Genomic DNA, 18,421 nt, shown 5'->3' on the forward strand with positions numbered 1-18,421 from the left:
CCACACGCACAGCTGCGCATGCGCCCAATGCAATAGTGGTTAGCAAAACAATGATCTCAAACAAGCGGACAATGGGATGATCTAGTGGTTGTTTCGCTAACCCTGGTACAGGCTCTTCGCTGGCCAAAGACAATTTATTGAAAGGAAAACCTACTAATGAAGGGCGCCTCACTCTCCGGATGGGGAGCCCATTTCCTTCACCACATAGCTCATGGGCAATAGACACACACCACAGCTCAAAACCACACCAACCTTCTAGAACTTCTAGCAGTTCTCAAGGCTCAGCAATCTTTTCAGCAGCGTATGCTAGGTCAGACAGTACAAGTCCTCACAGACCGCACCACTGCCATGCTCTATCTAAACAAACAGGAATGCACACACTCTCCAAGTCTCTCCAGATTGTCCCAAAACAATTGTAAGTGGGCACTCAAGCGGATCATGTTCCTAGTTTCTCAACACATTCTAGGGGAACTCAATGCTCTAGCAGATTCTCTGAGCAGAAATCCTCTTCCAGAAGAACACGAGTGGCAGCTCAACAAAGATATTGTAGACAGTCTTTTCCCTGTGGGTTTATCCCCCTTTAGACCTGTTTGCCACAAGCCAAAACAAACAATGCCCAGACTTCGCATCCAGGTTTCCCCAACCAGAGTCCAAGGGGAACGCCCTGTGGATGAGTTAGTCAGGGAAATTTTCTTACACTTTTCTACCGACACCACTCCTCAGCAGAATAGTGTACAGGATGCATCAGGAACAAGCCAAGCTGATCCTAATGGCTCCATTGTGGGCAAAACAACCATGGTGTTCCCACCTGCTCAAACAGGCAATGTGAAAACCAACCAAACTCCTGTGCCCCTACAACATGCTGTCCCAGCACGGGGGGACAACACTCCATCCACATCCTCAGTCTATGAATTTAGCAGCCTGGCTCCTGAAGTCATAGAGGTCAGGCACTTAAAACGTCATCAAAGGTTTATGGATATCCTAAAGGAGGCACAGAAACCCAACACCAGACACTGTTACTTCAACAAATGGAAAATGTTTGTAATATGGTGCTCGTCACAATCCTTAAATCCAATTGAATGTTCCCCTTCCAACATTCTACACTACATGCTTTACCTACTATACTCTGGCCTAGTATTTAACTCCATCAAAGTTCACCTAGCGGCTCAGTCCACGTACACCAATTCACACAAAAAGGTGTCTTGGTGGAAAGTTCTGGTTATTAAAGCTTTCATGGAGGGAGTAAAGAGACTATACCCTTCCATTTCTAACCCTCCACTAGGTTGGGATCTTAATGTTGCGCTCTCAACACTCATGGGTCAGCCATTTCAGCCTATGCACAAAGCCAGCCTAAAACACTTAACCTACAAGACTGCCTTTCTAGTAGCCATCACTTCCATTGTCTGTACAAGACCATTTCTTTGTAATCCAAAATGACAAGGTGGTCCTTAGAACACATCCTAGATGTTCACCTAAATTCATATCGAAGTTCCATGTCAACCAATCCATTGAACTACCTTCTTTTTTCCAAAATCCATCCAATTTAGCTGAAAGGAACCTCCAGACACTAGAAGTAAGGAGGGCGGTCTTGTACTACATAAACAAAACAAAGACTACGGAAAACAGACCAACTCTTTGTTTCCATAACAACTGGCAGGGAGGTGATCCCATTTCAAAAAACCCCATCTCCAGATGGATAGTCAACTGCATACAACTATGCTATTCATTATCAAAAAAGACCAAGCCTTTCACACCAAGAGCTCACTCTACCAGAGGTACAGACGCTACTTTAGCATTTATTGCAAACAACCCCTTAGATGCTATTTGCAAAGCAGCTACTTGGACTTCCGTACATAACTTTACTCAGTATTACTGCATTGACACACATTCTAAAGCAGATTCACAGGTGGGATAAGCGGTGCTAAAACATCTATTTGCCGCTGTACCTTCTCACAACCCACCTCCTTCTCCAGATACTGCTTGCTAATCTATGCATAGCATGTGATCTAAGCAGATCCACAAGCCTCAGAAGGGATACATTACTCACTGTAATCATATTTCTGATGCTTGTATCTGCTTAGATTCATAGGCAGCCACCCTTCCTCCCCTCCTGGAGTCGAAGGTGCATGGGTGTTCTTGCTCTTTCACTATTTTCTGCTTTATTACATATGTACTCGCACTACAATTCACGCTACCTAATGTCAGAAACAAAACAATCCGAGGGACCTCAACGCATGAAGGACCGATATCCCTTTTCGAGTTTCGAAAACAAATCATGTAATACTCTGTGACTATCACTAGTTGTCGGCCTATACAAGTTCCCAAAGGTATGCAAACTCCCGTCCCCTGCACACTAAGGCTAAATAAACCAAACTACTTTATTGTATGAGGTCGGGTATCAAGCTAAGTAAAGTGTGTTCAACGCAGTTATTCTCTTCACAACACATTTTACATGATAAATCTCACAATGATAAAATTCAAAATATGAAGAATACCATTTTATTTAATGGGGAACTCAAAGCATTTTGAGATTTCCATCTCTTCATCAGGGGTGTGAGTCATTCACATTTCTGAAAGTAATTAATAAATAGATTTCCATAAGTGTGTTGGCAGGGAACATAATGCAATCTTATCTAAAATGCAACAAAAAAATATTTTAAAGGAGTACCATAAGCATGGTAATTCACCTCAGTGATTTCATGGTCACATTGGCACAGTGGGATACAAATAGTAAATGGAAACAAATTCTGCATTTCTGGGGATTAAATGAGGCTTTGTAAGGGATTGTGAAGTTGCATGATGAGATGTCAAAATAATCTATCCCACAGAAAAAATAGGGCCGTGAGGTCTGATGAAGAGCCTAGAGGCTTGAAACATGAGTTGGCATTTGCAAAATACAACATGTATCGAAGATAAATACATGTCTTTTTCATGGAATATGTTTGGGACTTTGTGTATGACAGTAAAGATGGAAGGAAGGGTGCAGTCCTAGGCATCCAAGAAAACAAATGTGCATGACAGGAGTCTTGGGGGAGGGAGGAATAAGCTGCAACGCTTTATTGAGAAGCCACCCTCAACACGTGGAGTCCCTTCCCTCCCCACTGAAGTGATTATTCAACAAACTGTTTAACAGATTTTCTTTTTTTTTTTATTTTATTTTTTTAGCCATATCTCCTTCTCCCCTGAGCTACCAATGAGCCAAGAACCAGGCCTGTGTACAGGAAATATATTGTTATTTATTTAAATTAACAGTAATTAAAATTAGCACAAAACTGTTAAACACCACTTTATCCGTGGCACACCACAATCAACTTCTCTCAGCGTAAATGAATCACAAAAGTGAGTTAAAAAGAACTCGGACACAATTCTTACTTTCTGAAAATTTTACTTCACAAAATGATTACACTGATCAATGACAAAGGCTCTTATGTACTGTTGTGCGATTTTGATTTTCCTGCAGGCTTACAAGGCTAGCAGTAGGATTTCAAGATTGGTAATCATGATTTCACCCAGATTTTTGGTTTAAAATAAACACAGGGGAATTTAACGGTTTGTTTTCAGGTCCCCTGTCCCCCTTGCTTTGGTCTTGGTTGGGAAGTTAGACAGAAAAATTTGAATGCTTTGGGGAATTTTTGATTTCAGACCTCCCTTCCTGAAAGGCCTGTGTTGGGGAAGCTGGATAAAAAGGTTGGACTGATTTAAGAACAAAGACACCCCTCTTCCTTAAAGAAGTCGATATCAGCTGGACTACAGGGATTACCCAATTAAATTATAGGCTATAGTTTTCAGCGCACACTGCGAAGTGAGCTTTGTTAATTTCGAATTTTAACAAAAGTCACTGCGTAGTGCTCTGCCAAATGGGGAATTAATAAAATTAATATTTTTGGTTACATAGGCTAAGGATCTACACAGTCCCTCCCCCCCCGCTATAAATGGAAAGGATTCAAGGCAAGAAGACCCCCCCTCCCCACCTTTTGGTTTTCCAGGGCTTAGTTCTACTTACATAGCAAGCCTCTGTTTAAGGTTCAGAAAAGCCAGCTGCATCTAAGGACACTCTGGAAAGATAGGCCAGGGGTCTGGTCACTCCACTCTCAAAGATGGCCTCCCGCTCTCCACCACAGGACCCAGTCAGCTTTGAGGCCTTCCTAGAAATAGACAGCTGCATCCAGATGCACTCTCAGCAATCTCCTCTGGTGTCTCCTTACAGCTGTCAGAGGGTAAGTTTCAGCAGCCTTACTGATACTGTCTCTCTCCTTTTTCTGTCTCCGTTGTTTTTGTGTGTCCCCTGTCCTAGTGCAGTCCCCCTTATTTAGCAGCAATGACATCACCAATTTCACAGTCTTGGAAGTACCCTGCACGAGCCCTGCCACTAGGATTGGACAGTTACCCCTGTCCTCCCAACCTAGCTTCCAAGTCAAGATTTGGTTTAGGGATCTGGAGCACCATATGGCATTTCCCATTTGTAATCGGCCCTTTGTTTTCCTTTCAACTTTTTGGCAAAAACGAGTTATGTATCACAACTTTACTATCAACTACCATACTAAACATATTTTCTGATTTAGCTAATCATGGAGAATTAGATAAGCCGAGCACCAAATCCATACGATGTAGCATGGCCATGTGGCACATTTCTGACGTTTCCATAAAAAGCACAACGGTTATGAAGATTTAAGTTATTAAGCATATCCCTAATTTCATTTTTCACCCGCTCACCAACTCTCACATTTGGAACATGTTCAGATCAGCCAGAAACCTAGTTTAACTGTCACGGGTAGATGCATTTTATATCCCCAAAATCACCTAGAAATTACATTAAAAAATGGTACGAAAATGAAATCAATCCACATTATGGTTGCTGAGAAAAAGGCCTAAATGATAATAGTCCTTTTAACTTAGTTGTGAATCTTCCTGTGGGACAAATGCCAATTTCTGCTTCCGGCCATTTGTTTGCAGTGGGTCAGCCTGTACCTTAATCATTCTCCTATGTGTTGGAAGCTTACTGTTTGAAGTGGGTGCCCCCACGTTCACACATATTAGTCGTGCTGCAGCCAAGGGTGATTTTATTTTGAAGTCCCTGCTTTCAGAGCCAGCAGGTCTGGAGAACACTGGGCTTTCAACAACTTCAGCAGGAAATTTTATTGCCGGTGGTCAGTAGATGGGAGATGTAATATCCAGGCTGGAAGTGGGAGTTTTCCTTTGTGAGGTTTTGCCTACAGCCAGAAACAGGGTCTGCCTTTTCCATGGAGACAAAGCGGCTCTTCAAATGTCACTGGAGTTTTTTAGGTGAACCATAATATACATTGCTTTTGTCAACCCACACATCATGTTTTATTTTTCTGAGATTTTTTCCACTTTATCTTTTTAAAGCCGTTTTTATTTGCACACACGTGTGCAGGCTGTTTTTCTTTTCAATGTTTAAAAATCTTGTTTTCCATGTGACAGGGATCTTTGATTCCTCCTCTCTTTGTAAATTAAATGCTGCTTGTCCATTGGTAATGACAGGTAGGCCGCTTTCCACATGGCTCTTCAAACTTTCCTTGAAAAACAAAAACAAAAGCCGGGCCGTTTTTGTTTCAGTGTTTAACATCTTGCTATTCATGTGAAAGGGACTTCTGTTTGTGGCCTTTAAATGCACCCACAATGCCCTTTGTCTTGGTTTAGGGCTACAAACTATCCATGCAACATATATGAACCTAGCACCGATGAGAGTATCTCCCCTTTACAAAACAGACATCATACCGAAGCGACTTTTCCATGGTTTGTGTTCGTCAACATCATTTGTTACACTATCAGTTTCCTGTCCTATTGGAGGGTGATGCTAAAACACAGAAAATAAAGTAGTGGGCTTACAATAGACTTGCAAAAAAAATGACAAAGCTGTATTTCAGACTAGCCCACTAGTTTAGGACCAAGGCATCCAAGTTGCTTTCTGTTGATACTGCCTTTATTGTCCATTGGTTATGAAGGTATTGGCCAGAGGAAGCATAACCGTTCTAGGCAAATCTGTACCTGCTGTTGAAAAGCTAACCATGTGATGTATGCATACTGGAAGCAGTTGTATTGAAATGAAAGATAATAATGAAAGCAGGACTGCATAAATGAGATGCTTGCAGCATGGAAACTCTTGGACTGCGAGACCATAGCTATACGTTTGTTTGTCTTATTCATTTATAATGCGCACCAAACCCGAGGGTAACAGGGCGCAGCAGTACAGAATATGCGAAGCTTCAGGTTACATGGTTACAGATAATGTACAGGCAATAGCAGTTACACAGATAATAATATACAGGCAATAGTAGTTACACAAATAAACAGGAATGGAAATGTACAGATAAGGATGGAGAGTATATACAAGCAAGGTGGTATGAAGAACTGGTAAGCACTGGCTAGTTGTCAGAAGACTTCAGCAGGTTGATATAGCTGGATCCAAATTTGAGGTAAGATTGCTCAATGCGTAAAGGATGTGGCAATGAGTTCCATACTTGTGCCGCTCGGACGGGGAAGCTGGCACCCCGGCCTTGGTCAATTTGAATCTCGGAATGAGGCTGTTGACAGAGATTATTGATGGTCTGGAGGAGCTTCTTTTTACAAATCTATCCATAAGATAGGGGGGCACAGCATCATTCATCGCTTTATAAGTGAGGGATGCAACTTTTAAAAGGATTTTATCTTGGGTAGAGAGCCAGTTGTTATGCCTTATCTTCGGTATATGTGATCTTTTAGATATACCGAGAGCTGCTCCCAAGGCATTATTTTGTAGAATTTGGATTCTATTTGGGATAGATTTGTTAGCACCAATATATAAGGCATTGCAATAATCGAGCCTTGTCAAAATAATGGCTCTGGCTAAGATAATGCAGTTGTCGTCTGAGATAAAGTGTTTACCTGCTCTAATGAGCTTACATGTGTAAGCTGTAGCTGATGCTAAGGAGTTCACCTGTTTATCGAAGGAGAGGGTGGCATCCAGATAAAAGCCAAGTCTCTTCACCTCCTAGGCTACCTTGATAAGATTCCCATCGATCTCGAAAGAGTAGTAGTCCTGGCCTAATTTCCTGAGATTGGATTAGGTACCCAGAATGATTAATTCCGTTTTATCATCATTCAGACATAGACCGTGAGTTGCCATCCATGCTTGGATGATGAGATACACCCTATTTACCAAGGCCAAATCCCTGTTGAAATGGGTTGGTTTTGGCTTGGGGTGATTGATTAAGTGAGGCTTTCTTTGTAGCTATTTTCTTTTGGAGCATGGCTACTTTGTTAGATAGTGCTTGTCGTATTTCTGTGCACCACGTTTTATCTTTTAGGCAGGTATCTGGAATGGGAGTAGGCGACTCTAATTCCTTAAGGATGGCGAACAGTTCCCTCATACTTGAGTTAGCTTTAGAAATGCGCTTGTTGTATTAATTGCGCTTGGCCAGGAGGATTTCCTTTTTGTAATGGGAGGAGATTTCTAAGTTTGTTTTTATGATCTTCTGAAGGGGTTAGCCTCCATGTGGATTCGCAACTCCTCTTAAGTTGTTGTCGATCCTTTAGTTCAGGAGTGAACCATTTATTGAGATGGGATTTGGGTTTACTCGGTCTGAGTTTTAAAGGGGCAATGTTGTCAAGAGTTGTTAACATGATTTTGTTGTACTCTTCAACAAGCATTTCTGGGTCTCGGTGTTGCTCTAGTTGGTTTAGAGAGGATAGGATAACAGGAATCACTTTATCCATTGTGATACTCTTTTTATTTCTGGTTGGACATGGTGGGGCCATGATAGAGACTGGAGGGATTGGTCTAGAGGTGGAGAGTTCGAAGGTCACAAGGAAGTGGTCCGTCCACAATTGCGGGGAGATGGATGTGATGTTGGCACTGCAGTTGAAATCCGCTAACCAATCAAGATTTCTCCCTTTGCTGTGGATAGGTTCTAGAATGTTTTGAGTTAAACCTAATTCAGTAAAGGTGTTGGCCATAGTGATGGCATATTTGTCTAGTGGGTCATTATAACCCAGATTAAAATCCCCCAGAATGAGCAGTTGTGTAGATATTTTAAGATTATTGGATAGTAGACCATTGATATCTTCCTCAAATGTACCCAAAGGGCCATGGGGTCTGTAGATGAGGTAGATAGTCAATGTCTGGGAGTTGTGAAGAGGGAGTTTGATTGCGAGCACTTCACAAGAATTGGAGACTAAGGTGGATGTAGTTCTCATGCATAGGCTGATTTTGGTGATAATGGCAATGCCACCACCTTGCATGTTACTTCTATCTTGTCCGACTGGTATAACCATCCAGGATTGCTGAAGAGGATTGCTGAAGAGGTCCTGCTGCATGAAGTCCAGTTTATCGGTCACTATAAGATCTCAGATATCCGTGGCATGATACTTTTCTGCATAAAGGGCAACGCTTGGAATAGCCAGGATACCATTTTCTAGTCAGAAACTGGACGATAATGGTCAGCCAGAATGGTAATACAGTAATCTCTTTTGAGGATTTGTGATGGAGTTACGGTATAACCCCAGACCAAAGCTGCTTTTATATTCCAGATATTAGGCTACAGTTTAAACTGTAAAATGTCAAGGTAAGAAATGGCCCGAGGCCATGAACCATAAGGAGACTTCACTACTATAATAACTTTACTTGTTATTGTTATTTCTTTTTTCCATAAATGCCCACAGCCTGTGTTGTTTAAAGTCACTTTGATTTGAGTTGGCCATCTCCTTTTTGTCACATGTCCCAGATTATCTCCTTATACACAAGAAGCTCCTTGATTTTATTAATTCGGAGTCAGAATAGGCCTCAATTGATATTCATAAAGAAGCGGGCATAAATCCAATTCCATATATATTACAATAGTTCTAGCGTTCTTGGCTAAGTGAAGCAGTTTCTTTCACAACTTCCTCTCTTCCAGTTCTGATGCATAACCCCAAAGTTCGGTCCCAAACAGGGTCACTGATCTGGCCTAAGCCTTATATGTCTTGTGAGGAGCCAGGAATAAGACACAGACAAAGGAAATTCATGGTTTTGGTCAAAGACTTTTATAAAAATAGAAGGGGGTTGGCAAGTGCCTCTCTGTCCCTACTCTAAGAGGTGTTTCCCTGCCTAAAACCAAAACTGTCCAATGTCAGGATGTCTACAGCAAGCTGTCCTGTGTCCAAAGTACTATTCTGGCCCCCATATCTAGGAAAAATAACTCTAAAGTGAAAAGGGAAAATGTATTTGGCCTTAAAGGAATGGTTAGGTCAAAAAATGTAATTGCCCCTACGGGTTGGCCATGTGTTTTTAAGCCTAAGTCGCTCGATTTTAGAAAAAATTCCTATGGACCTTACCTGGGTTTTCGTCAATTAAACGCACGCGAAAACAGGCATCAGGGAGCTGCCATTTTGTGATAATCCTATAATTTCCCCCATCACCCTGGCTGACCTGCTTTTGCGGCACTAAATCATATCCCCCGCCCCTGAGCCTGACATTATCAAAATATTCATATTCCCTGCCTCTCTCCATGACGTTTCTATGCTGCGTAGGCAAACGCGCCCAGTCGTCTTCTACGCGACTTCACACAGAACCCGGAAACCAACACAGATCAACTCACAACACAGCGCGCCACAATTCGGAATATGAAACTGTACTTTAAAATCAAACAGCAACACGGTACATTTGGTAAAGTATATTTATTTGACATTAAATGTTTATAGAATATTCAGCAATTGCCATATGAACTCCTCTATCCGCAAATCCGTAAAAGTTTATCGTGAGTCATGCGCTGTTCCTTTATGGTACACAGGGTGTTGGTTTTCGTTAAAAGAAGCACTTTGGTTGCACGTTGAACCGCAAGGCTGTTCCATCAAGTAGGCACTAGGCCAGCATAAAGGTTGATATGTTGCTTCTAGCCGCTAGTACCGCATAAGGGCATATGGGCCCTTGGCGATCGTCCCATAAAATCATCAAAATGGTGCAGTTGTTTACATTAAGCTGCAGCTGGCGGTTGAAAAAACCATCTGCCGGTGTCTGAAACTGGAGGCAGTAGCAATAGGGAAGGATATACCTGTTTTGAAAACATAAAATGTATAATTAGTCTCACCAGCCGATCTTTATTAATATTATTCATTTTATTTATTACGGCCGAGCCGAAACTATTTGCTTTCAAGGATAGTGCAATGGAGTATGTTCGGCTCTAAAATCAATGCAAAAAGTAACGAAATAAATCGAGGTTAGTACACAATGAGAAACAACTTTTTGTCTACATGTGTGTGGAATGTGGACCTGCATGCCCATGTGCCCGCTACAAGGACGATCCCACAAACTTTTTCCAAGCTCTTCATTCATTCATTTATTCATGCATCCATTAATTAATTCTTCATTCCGGTATAAAAGCGTCTAAAGAGTTACTTACATTATATTTGCAATTTCCATTGTGTTTCTGCATAATGCAGTCCGTAAATCCCACTGTGCTCTTGACAACGATTTTTCGTCTACTGAACTAACATGAAACTCGGTCTAGTTTCAGAATTTTCTGCCTTATCGTCTCTTACATTATTGCACCCCCCCTTCAAATGAAGTTTTTTCGGCATGGTCCCTGTCTCTCAAGGTCAAAAAAACAATAGAACCTTATACTGCCAGTGCAAGTTGTGGGCCTCTTCAGGGCGCGAGCTGAAAATCAAAGCCGCTGACCTTCACTAGAAATGAGCATACATTCTTTCTTTGCAACATCCCGTAGTAAAGCCATCTGTGAGAACTTGAAGTTTCGAATCCATCTATGTTGTGCGCCTCAATGTGCAAATGCAAACTGGTTTCTCTCCCATCTGCAACGGCTCGATTGGCGCGTTCTAAGGCCCCCCAATTTTGTCCTCGTTGTCTGCAAGCTCTGAAGCCCCAAAGAATCATAACTATTGAGACTTTTAATATTTTGGGGAAGGTCAGGGAAAGTATAAAGTACACGAGGAGTAGAGTTGAAAGTGAGATTTATTTTTTGTTTGTTTTATTATTTGCAATACGCAAGCCTCCCCTCAGTTAAAAGTGCGCAGCATTTACATGAGATTGCGAACATTTGTTACATCAACAAAAATATATACATAGACATATAGACAAGGTCAGCAATATGAGATGAATAGAGAGAGAATTCAAAGATGACACCCAGGTTGTTCGCCACACAGGATGGTGAAGGTAGGGGTTAGGGTTAGCGTACTTTGTATGCACACTGTACAATAACTTTTATTTACAAAAAGACAATTGTATTACAATTATTTAAACAGGGATTTGTACTTCACAGTGGCAATGTTGGGTGGCAATGGATCAGTGCTCTGCACACAAGCGTTCAAAATTCCATATCTGTGCTTCTCTAATACAGCAACAATAAGGCTTTTGGCAAAGTCGAACTCCATTTCCTCATAGACTGGTTTGATCACCCATTGCTTACTTCTTTTTGAAAAGGCCTTAGTGTAGCGAGGCATCCTTACATTACCCGTAGTCCTAGATTGTTCACGGCCGAGATTCTCGTTATGGGCCAAGACGGCAAGTAGAGTCCTATGTCTCATTCCCTGTATGCTGAAATGCAAGCGCTTTGGTCTGTACTTTAGGCACATATTGTGGAACACCTCCAAACCTCCTGTGTGACAGAATTCTGTCAGTCCCATCAAATCTCTTGATAGAGTTTTATCGAAAACAATCTTCTCAATGGCTTTGTGTGTCAGTGAAGATGGATTCAGCCACTTCTTCTTCCGTGTCTCCACTGGCCATGTTCACATTGGTGGAAATGTAGGTTTTCTGACCAGCGGTGCACGTTGGTACAGTGGTGCATCAGTGACCGCCATTTTTCAAGTAGTATTTCCACTGACCCTTCACAAGTTTTGGAGCTCCACCAAAGATGGTTGCTGATAGACTGGGACCACTCTGAAATACTTTCCAAACCTTTTTTTTTTCCCTGCAGCCGAGATTTTCTTATTGATTTGGCAAGATGCCATACATCAAATTGATGTTTAATATGTGGGAACTGCTCTCTCATTGTCTTGGCAATTGAAACGTGTCTGTCCGTGGCTATGAGGTCGATGTGCATTCCACTCGATTGTAGATATTGCACTGGTTTTATAAATCTAGTTTCTCCATGGCCACTGAGGATGTACATTGTGTTACCTGCACAACCACCAAACTCACAATTTTCTTACTATCCATGTCCTGAAAGTGGTAGGTGCAGTACTTGGCAGAAAATCCAGGGCTGTCGCACTGTCCATCGCCGGCTAGCCTGAATCGTTTGCCTTCGAATGTACTTGCTAGAGACAATTGTTCAATTTTCCAAGCATCACTAATGGCCGGAAACAGATAATCATGTTGGTATTTGTAGTACTGCGTTTTTTAAATGAAATGGAGTCCCACAAACTGAAAGAAAGACTCTAACTTTCTAAAACTGGTGCCACTAAAAAGTGATGCAGCTGAACGCAGTAGATTGCCTGCTGGCAGTTTCCCCTGCATCGGTTGTGCAGACCATGAGAACGTATGATGTAATCTACAGGCGGCATGTATTGTGACGTCACTGCCTTGTTTTTGACAAGTCACATGAATCAATGGCTTCACACATACTTTCCCTCTGACGGAATGCCCACATTTCAGCATACTTATAATATCCATCAAACAACTGTCGAATACTATGTAGTTGCCCTCTTTCATTAGACTGTCATCCTGCGTCAAAGTTGTTTCGGCCTGTGACGTTGAGGACATATCACCACATTTGAAAGAAATATCGCTGCTATCAAATTCTGATGCGTCAGTGAATGCTGCTGCTGGTTCATTCTCTGTCATTTCAACATCTGCTACCTCAACATTGATCGGAGAACAACAATGTTGACAGCTTTTTGGCTGCAATTTTTTGGCGGGTGTAGATTGTGTGAATTGATCTGCGACTACTTCAGAGCTTTCTTCAATACATCCAGTATCATGTTGTTGCAGTGGTGCGGTCGTACTGTAGCAATGGTCTAATACAACTTTGCTGGATTCTCCGGACACATTAATTTCATGTTCTGGCCATTGGACATGAGCATCCCGAGTCTCAACACGCTGCGTCTGAATTAATAGTTCCTCCATAGTGTAAATGGTCTGGCAAGCAACATCTCTCATTCACTTCACTGTCTGTGTATGTATAGTTCGTAGACCCACGGGTAACTAGAGGACAGATTGGAAAAGGGATGTTCAGTTTAAACACAAGATGAAGTATAGTACAATTGACTGGAAAAAAACATAAAATAGTCCCCAGCACAAAAAAATTTCTATAGTTATGAACTGTTTGTAACTAACCTTATTTTTGTTTCTTTGCAACTTTTTTGACTCGACCTTCAACATCTGCACGCTGTTGCTCCGATTCGTATCCGCATGTCTCCCCTTCCTCTTGTGCTGCAACGACTATATTTTCTGTATCCGCATAGACAGCGCGGAATGAGGCTCCATCGACTCCCTGAAACATAGTATTTTCATTACTGTGTATCAAAATATTGTGAGCATAAAACACAAGTGAGGACGAACACACATGTACATCTCAATAGCCAAACACGATTTAAACATTGTGTGGAACAATCAAACGACAAGTATTCGAGCTCTGATGACCTAGTTCAATGGAGCTGTCAGTATCCATACCTCTGGCTCTGCATGGACTGCCACGAATGATTGTATTGAAGAGGAGGCATCAGCAACTCCCTGAAACACAGTACTTGCGTTAGTATGGTTTTCAATATTGTAAACATACACACACTTGGGGTCGACGGCACAGGCACATATAAAGAGATAACCACAAATGATGCTTTGTCTAAAAGAATCAAGGAATATTTAAATACGATCAGATTTAATCGACTTATTTCTCCGATTTCTTTACATCTGCATCATCTAAATGGGATCTTGTGATTGTAGTGGAAGCTCCATCGTCTCCGTGAAACACAGTACTTGCCTTAATAGGGAAGAAAGTATAGCAAATGGAATCACGTTATATGATCACGCTCGAAGGAGCTGTCAGTATCCATACCTCGTGCTGCTGAAGAATATCTATGGATGTTGTAAATGCGGTGCGCACTTCCGAAAGCTGTTGCGCTGATTCGTATCCGCATGGTCCCGCTTCCCCTGGAATTACTTGAATGTCAGGCTCCGCATCAAGTGCGTGGGTTGACGCTTCAACAACTGCCTGAAACATAGAATTTGCATTAGTAAGGATTACAATATTGAAAACACAACACACACTTGGGGTCGACCGCACAGGTACATATCAGTGGCTAACCACGAATGAAACATGGTGTAGAACAATCAAACGACAAGTGCTCCAGTCCTGATGATCACGGTCGATGGAGCTGTCAGTATCCATACCTCCTGCTGCTGAAGAACATCTAGGGCTGTTGTCAATGTGGTGGACGCTTCAGCATCTCCCTGAAAGACAGTACTTGCATTAGTATGGATAACATTAATTATAACTGAAAACAAACACCAGGGGATGACAACTAAGGTGTATATCAATTGGAAAGCACTAACCAAACAATTGGTAAAATAATCACACGATACATAAAAACTATTACTTCACATGCATAAAACAAGTCTGTAGCGGAATAGCCAAGTATGATTACCTGATACGCGCTAGAAGTGGTTGATAACTGCGAGCACGTCACGGAAGTAGAATGTTCTTGCTTCAGATTCAAGGGATAGTCAAAAAGTTGTAAAGGTAAATTATTGTTTGATAATGAAATGCCAATATTTAAAATTGCCATGTAAGGAGACGGAATACTTGAGAGTAATGCTATTGAAAATGCGCAATATAGCACAGTTACCTGTGACCATATATAGATTTCCTTTGGGGGTTATAAAATCGAAAAATAATTTATTGATAAATGTCATTATTGAAAAAGCTATACACTCATATCAATATCGAAAGTATTACAAGTGAGTATTACAAGGGACACAACACCTAAAATATCAATTAATCCAATCGGCTACCTACACACTACCGCAAGGCCAAAAGCTAAATCCGGACACTTTACTCACCAGTGGCGGAATGTGGACGAATAGAGTTGGAATAGCGTTTGCGAGCAATTTTCGTGTCGTTCGCCGTTTATTCTTCTTTGTTACCCAAGATGTGGCGAACATGTTCGAGGAAAAGTGCCGGCTACAGATGCGGTATTGATCACCCCTCTTGTCCTCTAAGACTTGTTGGACTCTACTTTCCAGCTCATCCAGTGGATATCCGCAATGTCTGACCCATTCTCTTATTCGATCAACAGTTTTCGGGAATACATGCATTGTAGTGCCTTCAGATTTAGCATGGGTCTTCGAAGGGCAACCGCTAATCGAACAGGCAGGCATTGTTGAAAATTCTAAAAAGTAAATATCAAGATTATTATAAAACCTTGATAAATAAAAAGGTCATAAAAAAGTAAATGAACCATACCATGCTCAATGCAAGGTTTGTTTTGGTCGCCGGAACTATACCCGTTCATCATGTGCGGCTTAGTATTTGCATAAGTTACAGAATTTTTTTTAATTATGTGACTAAACTCTGAACATGTGACTCGTCCCTTGGATGTTCTGTCTTGCACAAAGAGGAAACATGCTTACATTATAGACTGGACCCCCGAAGGATGCAATTCGATGACAAGTGACACAGATGAAAATAAATAGATCTATTGATAGCATAACAATTGAAACTCAAGTCAATAGCAATGAGACCAATGACCATAGCTCTATTGGGTACTGTAATCACAAATAGATAGAAATGTAAAAATGACCGAAATATGACTAGGATACATGGCCTTCCCTTGACCAACAAACAGTTGGATTCAGCAGGCCGAGCAGTATGTTGCAGAAGAACAGGTAGATGGCCACAGGTAGCACACTGACGAGTTTGCTCAAAGCGGTCACAGATAGCACGACGACGAGCAGATTAGCATAGATCTCAGTGCTTCTCAGGTAGAAGGTTCAGGAGTTGACTTGCAAAGCACAAAGATGTTCTCATGAGACATCAAGTGGTTTATAAAGTATTAGAAACAGTGGTGCGTTTGTGAATGAATGACTTGTGTATGCCGTGGTATTATGTGGTTTGCAGGGGGTGGCCTGCCTCAGGGGAGGCCTGCCTGGAGACATTCATCCCCGGGTGCGAACCGCCTTTGATAGAGGGGGGTGGGATGGATGGGCCTGGGGCGTGCAGATAAGGCACAGGAAGACTGCTGAATGGAGACACACTTATGTGGATTGCAGGGGGGCGGCCTGCCTCAGGGGAGGCCTGCCTGGAGACAAGGGGTCTGAGGAGGCCATGTGAGCGATGGCCCCTGGGCGTGGGATACCTTTTGAAGTGTACATGCTGTTTGGCACCTTGGCCGTTTGCGCCCGTGACAGCCCCCCATGCCAGCGCTCATCCCCGGGTACGAACCGCCTTTGATAGAGGGGGGTGGGATGGATGGGCCTGGGGCGTGCAGGCAAGTGTGTGGGAGCGAGGGGCCACCAGGCCCCTCTCATCCTTTACTTCTCAATAGAAACTCGGACCAAGTGCCTCCAGTAGTGGGTTCGCCCCTTGCCCTTATGTGATGTTAACTTTGGTTGACATTCGCGTAGATGGGACCACTGAGCAGGACACGGGGCATCCATTTTTGTACCCCCTTTCCACTCCATCTTGGTGACCAGGCCTCACTGCGCAGAGCACATGGCCCCCACCCTCGTTCCCACTCTGACTGGAAAACTCCAGAGGTATTTGCAACAGCTAATACATGTAACACATCACTCTTTCTCTGAGATCACTGTCCTGCATGTGAACCAGCCTGAACTAAGCACATAGCTTGTTCATCTCCACAAAAGTGTCCTTGCCCACGCACCCTCGCCAGTGGAAACTTACTGCCATTCTGACCCTGTGTCCCTGCAATGTATTCTCTTCATGTGCCAGACCACTGACCACGCCATGATGCCCACCTAGCAGATCCCCAACTAACATTACACCCCTACTGCAGTATATCGTTGCCTATCAATAACAAATGCCACATACCGGAGATTCTTGTGAGCACAGACCCACACTTCAAACAGTGTATTATAGTGGTCAAGACCCTTAACCTAAGGCCTGTATAATCCAATGTTCATTGATAGTATAGATATATGTGTGACTTTTATAGAGACAGAACCGACTGAAAGACTTTGAACAAGTGTTATTTAGTGCATGCATTATTGAGAATATATTATGTTAGTTTAGATAGTGACCACCCTGCTTCACAGCGACCTGACCTTCACCCATTCGGAGCACAGATGTCTGACGTCCATCCTTGAATGGAGACACACTTGATTCATTTAAAAAATCGAAACAACCATTGTTAAAATATATGTGGTGTTTTATTTTGGATCTTATTTTGATGACACAAAAATACAAGACTTTAAACATTGTACAGGTCAGGTTGCAGCACAGCGAGAGAAAATCCCCTGTACTGACCGCTGTCACTTGGGAACGTTTCTCTTATGGCACGAACGGCACAGGCGGGTATCACTCTTCGAACGCGGTGTCCAAGCCTCCCGTGAAGCCACCATGTAAAGGAACGATAGGCCACCAGCCTGTACCACCTATGAAAAGGAATGACCAAGATAAGTTTAATAAACGTTTGTTGTCAATGACAATTCTTGTAACTAATGGCATTCTGCTCGGACAAATGCTATCTAGACACTGCACACTATTGAATGACTTTCATGCGTTACAATGATATGTATATGTAATTTTGGATATAGTAGAAGACCATGAAATAGGAGTGGCATGACAAGCAGAGTATACTTACTCGGATTACGAGGACGAACAGTTGCGTGAAGTTCGTGCATAAGCACCATCATTATCCTCAACACGGAGCGTGTGAGGCAGGCTGCCCTGAAGTCTGGCAGCTCGGTGATGCATTGCGGTCGTGGCGCGCCTTCTGAAATGTAGGTCACGCATCCTGAATTTTCACAGCAGCAGCAGTTCTCGTCCTCGGTTGGCATTAGCTCGCACCGATTGCATGTGCACCAGGTGGAAATGCCATCCATGCGACTAGGTCCAGGCTCTTCAGATGTTGAATCGTCCTCCCAACTGCCGTCCGAAGACCCATCGTTTTCGCATGTTTCCCTTTCCAGTAGAGAGAGAGGAATGGAATCAAAAATCTGCTGCTGTGTGTTGTGAAACGGTCTGTTTATACTTATTGAGGAAAGAGGCGTCCTGCCATTTCCATGGCGACATGTCATTAGCTGAAGCGCAGCGAATGTTGACACGAGACGTGCTTTGGTGTTGTGAAATGGGCGGTATGTGTCTGCTGATGACAGGCTCAGGCGCGGGGGATATGATTTAGTGCCGCAAAAGCAGGTCAGCCAGGGCGATGGGGCAAGTGATAGGATTATCACAAAATGGCAGCTCCCTGATGCCGGTTTTCGCGTGCATTTAATGGACGAAAACTCGGGTAGGGTCCATAAGAAATTTTTCTA

This window comes from Ambystoma mexicanum, chromosome 7p, assembly GCF_040938575.1.
Source record: "Ambystoma mexicanum isolate Mex_15411 chromosome 7p, UKY_AmexF1_1, whole genome shotgun sequence".
NCBI classification, from domain to species: Eukaryota; Metazoa; Chordata; class Amphibia; order Caudata; family Ambystomatidae; genus Ambystoma; species Ambystoma mexicanum.